Source organism: Macaca fascicularis, chromosome 7 (genome assembly GCF_037993035.2).
Source record: "Macaca fascicularis isolate 582-1 chromosome 7, T2T-MFA8v1.1".
Taxonomy (NCBI): domain Eukaryota; kingdom Metazoa; phylum Chordata; class Mammalia; order Primates; family Cercopithecidae; genus Macaca; species Macaca fascicularis.
This window is the reverse complement of record NC_088381.1, coordinates 46488407-46495186: the sequence shown is the minus strand read 5'-3', so window position 1 is coordinate 46495186 and position 6780 is coordinate 46488407. Positions and strand designations below refer to the sequence as shown.

The following is a 6780-nucleotide window of genomic DNA, read 5'->3' as shown; positions in this document are numbered from 1 at the left end:
AGGAAGTATTGTTCACAATTGCTGGGGATCCCCAAATGGGACTACATCAGCTGGAGGCCCAGGTTGACTGCCTCCAATATGGCCTCTCCATGGGTGGTAAGACTTAGGATTTTCAGTTCCAATAATGGAGTCCCTGTTTTCAAAGATTCTGTCTGAGGACTGTCTGTCCAACTTGTCCTGTCTGTCTACACTCCTCGTCTTGTGACATTCTCTTGCCCCATGGAATGATTGAGCAAATAGTATGAGAATGTGGTTGGGAAAGTTATCCAGAGGTGCTGGCAGGTGCTTTGCATGGGAAGTGCAGGAGCTGGGGTTAAGGGGAGTGGGGACCAAGCCATGGTTGGAGCCAGTGGGAGGGGCCAGCAGAGCCAGCAGTCAGTTACATTAAGGCACTTGAACAGTTTGAGAGAGCAGCACCAGGGCCTTGCTCTTGGGAGGAAGACTCCAGGAGCGGTTCTGAAAGACAAATTTCATCAGTGTCCCTTCCTTCCCTGTACCTCTAAGTACAAGTACAGGCTAAGGTATTCCCTCTGTGGGTGCCACAGTCAATGCCCTTCCTCCACTGACCTTCCAATAAATATAATATCACCCTTTTCTCAATACTCTCCTACTCACACATACATCTTTAATCCAGAAGTTTCAACTGCAAGAGTGACAAGAGCATTTTCATAAAACATGGAGAGATCCATTATATTCCCCACTTTTGTTAATGTGGGCCACAATAGGGGGCTGCATGAGCTGTGTACTCAGCCAAGTGGTCACTATCCTAATGACCTAAGGTCAGGTCAAGCCAACAAGAGAATCCAGGTGGCCAAACCAGAATTACATTTAACTCCTCCAGGCCTTCTTTGGGCTAGCCTGGGGCTGCTCTTAAGGGAAAGGAAGATGTGTCATGCCTAGAAGTGGTCAGGACAGATTCTTGAGTTTTCAAAATAAGTCTGATTACCCGCCCCTTCCACTTCATCACTTTTACCTTGATCATTACTCAGGAAGCAGTTGAGGGAAGAGAATCCCTTTCTGGACAGCAGCATTCAGTGACCACACTGCCTTACTAAGGTGTGTGGACCAGAAGGAGGTGAGCAGAGCACAATCAAAAGCAAGGAAGGAAGGGAGAGAAGGAGACAAAAAGGAGAGACCTTGCTCTGGCATAACCACATGCAACAAATTAATCTCCCATATTCCCATCTAAAACATCAGCATTCAGACTACTGCCCAGTTGTCCCCAAGGGTCCATTCTGATGGACACAACCACACAAAGGAAATGTCTGCCCTAAAGGTGAAAGTCTCTACCTCTATCAAGAGAGGAACCACTTGCTGTTTTGAAATGACAATTTTTCCATCTTCTACCCATCACGGGGTCAAGCACCTCCCTGTTCCTCCTCTCAGGCAGCTGGCATCCTGCCAGCATGCCACTCATTCAAAAGAGCTCTACCAGGGCCCAAAACAGCACAGGCAAGCTTCCCAGATGGCTGCTTAAATTTGACACAAAGGTACATTTTAGACTTTCTAGGGACAAGTACGCATTTCATATCCTCCAAGGAAGCCTCCATGATATTAATTTTTACAACTGAGTTGATGATAAAAATGAGGCAGCAGGAAAAAATCAGGCTACACTCACCGGCAAATACCTGCCCTCCCTGCTGATGTTGCAAATTAAGAACAGCGTTATAGGATATCTTGGGATGTGTCTCAAGGTTTGCCACTCCTGTAGCCCAACTTGGGCAAAGGGACCACGTCTTACCTGCCTGAATGCATGGCATGATGCAGGAATGCTGGTGGTTAGAACAAGGGGTCTTAGTTTGTAAAGAAAGCCTGCCATGTTTGGAAATGCCAAAGTGACATCATGGGGAGCAGAATGGAGCAGGAGTGAGAAATATCAACACCTAGAGTGTGTGCCTTGTCTCTGTCGCCGCTCCCTCCCCACCCACCAACAATTAGCCTGACCTTGGCCTGAGATATTATACCAACTACAACTTTCACTGTTTCTTTGCTTAATTTGCTTCACTGCTGGGGGGGAAACAAGACCTGAAGACGAGTAAATGCAGCTGGTTTCTTTCGACCATCAAAGGCAGAACTGGATACTGCTGCATGGTGATTTTCAAGGCAATTCAAAATTCAAATCATCCAAAGCTGACTCCCTCCCGCCTCGCTCTCCTGCTCTCTCTCTCTTTATCTTTGTCTCTCTCTCTCTCTGCCTTTTGCACAACTTTGTTCACAAAGCAGAACTGTTCCCAACCTCCCATGCTCCACTTTGAAGCCAGCGCATGTTTTTCCACTTCACCCCTTCATCCTTCTGGGCAGCGGTTTCTGCCTCATCCAAAGGAATCAATGAGGAGGCTCAAATGCCAATCGTTTACTTTTTCTAAGAAGGGCTTCCAAGGTGCCAATGTGCTTCCCAGCCAAGATACCGCCTCTGGTGTGTGTTTGCTGGTGATAATAATACATCAGCCAGGTAGGGTGGACTCCAGAGGCCTGACTGGGCACAGCAAGGCATTCTTGAGTGCTCTGTAGCCGGGAAAGGAAATGATGGGGAAAGAAGTGACAGAGAAGCAGAATAGTGCTGGAGAATGAATTTCATGGCCCATTATTTCAGTGGTGTGTGTTCAGAGTCCGCGGTGCACCTGAAGCTGGTTCCAAGTCCATCTCCTGCAGGAAGCCTTTTCGCATCCCCTCTGCTCCTCAGGGATCACCTGCTCCCCTTCCTGGGCAGTCCCGGCCCCCTCCACCTGGTCAGCCCCTTGGGTCCAGGTACACATGGCCTACTGTGTGTTAATTGCTCTGTGTGTATGGAAACCCAAACATAGTGCCTGATGCAGCATGGCGCTCCATGATGTAGTCCCTGTGCCCTTTGCCTCTGCCCTGTCTCCCTTCCTAGAAGTCAGCTCCATGACAAAAGAGGCCTCATCATACTCCAGTGGCCCCATCATACTCCAGTGGCCCCAAAACTCAGCCCAAGTCCTTCAATGTCTTGGTCACAGCCAGAATCCAATAACTACTTGCAAACTGCATAATGGTTTCCTTCAAACATTGTAAGAGCCTGCTTTTCTCTTTTAATGACTAAAGAAAGCCCACATGTTAAAAATCTTTCTGACCTCATCTCTGTTCCTACTTGCCCCAGGCCTCTAGACCAAGTAACCAAATTCCCCTTTATTGTTCTACCAAAGGGCTAGGCAGTTTCCAGTACAATTAAAAATTCAATGGTAAAGGGCTTCTCTTCTCCACTTAGTAACTGACTCACTTGGAGGAGCTAGGCCAGATTATACCCTCCTGAGTTCCTCCAACTCAATGCCCGGTTAGGATGTGCTGTAGCCAGGCCAACGAGGTCTCTAGACATCCCTGAGATCACGAAAATAGAAAGTAAGACTCCACTGCCAGGTTGAGTTGTGCAAAGGGAGCTTTGAACAGTCTACAAAGCGCCCCTAGGCTGCAAGAGGAAGGCCTGGCCCCTGAAACCAGGTGGACTGACGTCTCCAGTAGGAATTTAATGAGTGGTCAGGGGAGGCCTAAAGCAGGAGGTGGGAGCTGAGGTTTGAATAGCAAGAAGAATCAGCCAAGGCAAGTTCTAGGGAAGGCCATTCCAGGCAGAGGGAACAACCAAGACACAGGCTCTGGGACAAGAGTAAGCTTGACATGTACAAGGAATGAAGAGAGAGACCATGCAGCTAGAACATGGTGGACCAGAGAAAAATGGAAGTTGGTGAAGAAGACAGGGCTAATTGTGTGGGGCCTTCCACTCCGTGGTTAGAAGTTTGAACCTTAAATGCAACAAAAGCAATTGAAGAGTTTTGTTTTTTAATTAAAAAGAGCATTATTTTGAGTGTTATTTCTGGCAGCAGTATGGAGAGTGGCTGTCTAGGCAACCTGGGTGGAAAGAGAGAGGTGTGTTAGGAAGCTGTTACAGTTGGCCATGGAGGACTTGATGGCTTGGGCCAGAGGGATGGAAATGGAGAGGAGTGGACAGATTCAGAATGTATTTTGGAGCTAGAACCAATAATTCCTACTGACAGATTGTGAGAGAAGAAAAGGGGAGAATCAAGGAGGGCTCTGGTGATTTTGTTTTGAGAAGTGGAGTTGGAGGTTAATACCACTCACTCAGATGGTGGAGACTTGGAGAGAACCAGGTTTATGGGTGAAGCATCTAGCTTGGTGTAGGTGATGGCCAGGTGGTAGCTATTGACACCCTCATTGCTATTGTAGTGGGTGCTGTGGTGTGCTCCCCATATCCCTTCTTCAGATCCAAGACCCCAATCTTCCAGCCGATGGGAAGGTCATAGTTATTACTCACCAGAAACCTGCTCCCCTTCCGAGGCCATGCCTCCTCCCAAGGGGCCACAGCCAATGAAAGGCTGATGTGTAGACACACAGCCCAGTCTTCTGACCTAAATTGGAGACTACCCTAAAGGGCTATCCTTGTTCCAGAGGTTCCTGGAACAGCCAGGGCCTCTGGTGCAGCTGCACGTCTCTCAGCTTCTCCCTCTGCCCTCTCTGCCTCCTCACCTCCTCGCAGGTGATTTCCCACTTAGCACCCACCAGCTTCTCACACCACCTCTGTCTCAGTTTGGATCCAGAGAACTGAGTGTAAGACAACTATTCTTATCACCACAATCACTACCACCAGGTCATTTCTAGACTCCCATCCAATTTGAAAACTCTGTTATGAAGCATTCTGAAATAGCCATTCAAACTTCTTGAATGCCTACTGTCTAAAAAGGCCTAATTCCCATCTTTGTTCACCACAGCCCCCTCAGAAACAGCTTCCCATCCTAGATTTACTGAGAAAATTATGTTTATGTTGTCAATGCTTTGCCTGTAGACGCACATTTGTACAAGTCAGACCCCGGGTCCTGGTGTTGAGAAGGGGCCGGTACCCAGTGAGTTGACACAGCAGGGATCACAGAGGCCTCCTGATTGATATACCATCCCAAAGCCCTGCTCCCAAAGAAGAAAAGAAAGTGCTTCCGTGGTGTGTGTGCATGTGTGTGTGTGATGCCCACATGTAACCAATTGCACTACAATGCCTATAGCTGGACAGATGCAGGGCCATTACATACGACTGCACCAGATTGTACCCTATACAAACACACCTGGTGAAAAGGATAGTTGGGGGCTAAAACCCAGCCCATATTCTCCTGCCCACCTTATGCCCAGGTATGGTGCAGCACCTTTCTCTACCACGACACCATGCACCCTGACCCAGGGCCAATTCTGCCCAGAGGGTATACTTTTTTCTAATTTGTACAAAAGCTCCAAACGAATAAAAACAAGGTGCACTGGTTATTAAATTCTTGTCCCTCAGCCCCAAATTCGCCCTTCTGTTCTCTACTTTGTGCTCCTGGAGATGAAATCCTGCAAACCACATTTCCCCTTCGCCAGCTTCCCCTTACTAGCCCCCTCCCATTGACTCTTGGAGGGATAAAGACAGGCAGAAGGAGACACCCCATCTCTCCCATTCGTTGCTTACTCCTGGCCGCATCACTCCACCAGCAGCGAATTCCAGTTCACCCGCTTTTGGCCACACCCTCAGAACCCACCATGGCATGTCCAGCAACATCAGGACCAATCAGCCAGCACTGGCTTCTCTGAGTTTTAGGTCCTGGTTCTGCTGTTTCTTCTCCAAGCTTCCAGGTTCTAACAACCCCAATCTCTTTCTTTGTTCCTCTGCCCTAAAGGTTCAGCTGCTTTTTGGCAGTTAGTATCTCTGTAAGTCCTCAATGGCCACTTTCTGTCTTTCTGTGCCTCCAATTTTTGTTTACTCAATTCTCTACATTAAAATCTCTCTGTTCAAACAACTTGTGTGAGCTCTGTTTTCCTGACTGACAGTCGTTGGGGGCATAGATGAGAGCCTTTCACAGTCAGAGCCCCCTAGTTACTGTTAGTCACTCATTTATTCATTCAACAAACATTTGTACTATAATCTCTATATATTGAAGAAGGAGGCTTTGGTTGTATATATACACATACCTATGTAAATACTGTTTATATATTTTAGTATACGTACAGAACGTAACTGGGAGCATACACGAAATGTAGATGATGGTGGTTCACTCTGGGAATTGGGAATTGGAGGTATTAGGTGGGGAAGAGTATGTTTCATGTAGCCTTTTGAGTTTTTAACACTCCACTTATTACTGCTATATTTTGAAAAACTGATGAAAATTCCTGTATTCAGTGCCATCTGAGTGCCAGCAAAGGGGAAGCCCTGCAGATGTGCAGAGGTTTTGCCCCCAGAAATCTTCTTCCTGCCTAGCCCATGCTGACACCGCAAACCAGCAGTGCACCAGATCTCGGTTTCCACTTCTCTTTGCCTTCAGATTTAGAGGAACATTCTTGGAAGATTAGAAGTTGATCTTAGAATCCCCAGACAGTGTGACTAGGCTAAAGTAAATGAGTGGGGAAAAAATGTTAAGATGGGGGTATCCTTTGCAACATCACGTATGCGGGGGTCAAAACGTAGAAACAAAGAAAGAGTGAGAAGGGAACTTAGAGTTAGTGGAGCACATTTTGGTTGCATCCCTCTATGCAATCCCAAAACCTCATCACTCCCACCCATCTGTAGTGAGCATGCAATTTGAGCAAAACTGACTGACCTCAACCCCAGTTCTTGGAGTAGGACTAATAGTTCCAAGCCAAATGGGGCAATCCTAAGCCTCCTGCCATGGGATTTGTTCAGGTAACTCCGGCTTAAGCCAATTAGCTTGAAATCTGGACTTTTGTGTGATGATTATTAGAAATAACACTCTTTCCAGGATTGATGATCAAAATATTTGCTAACTTCTCCAG

General features: G+C 47.2%; 1 long non-coding RNA gene across 1 annotated transcript in view; it reads right to left on the bottom strand.

The window, feature by feature from the left end:
* Positions 1–3775: 3775 nt before the first annotated feature.
* LOC107130244 (uncharacterized) overlaps positions 3776–6780 on the bottom strand; it is a 100854-nt gene continuing 97849 nt past the window's right edge. The window contains exon 5 of the long non-coding RNA XR_006699327.1: positions 3776–3861. This is a non-coding gene — a long non-coding RNA (uncharacterized lncRNA). The remainder of the gene's footprint in view (positions 3862–6780) is intronic.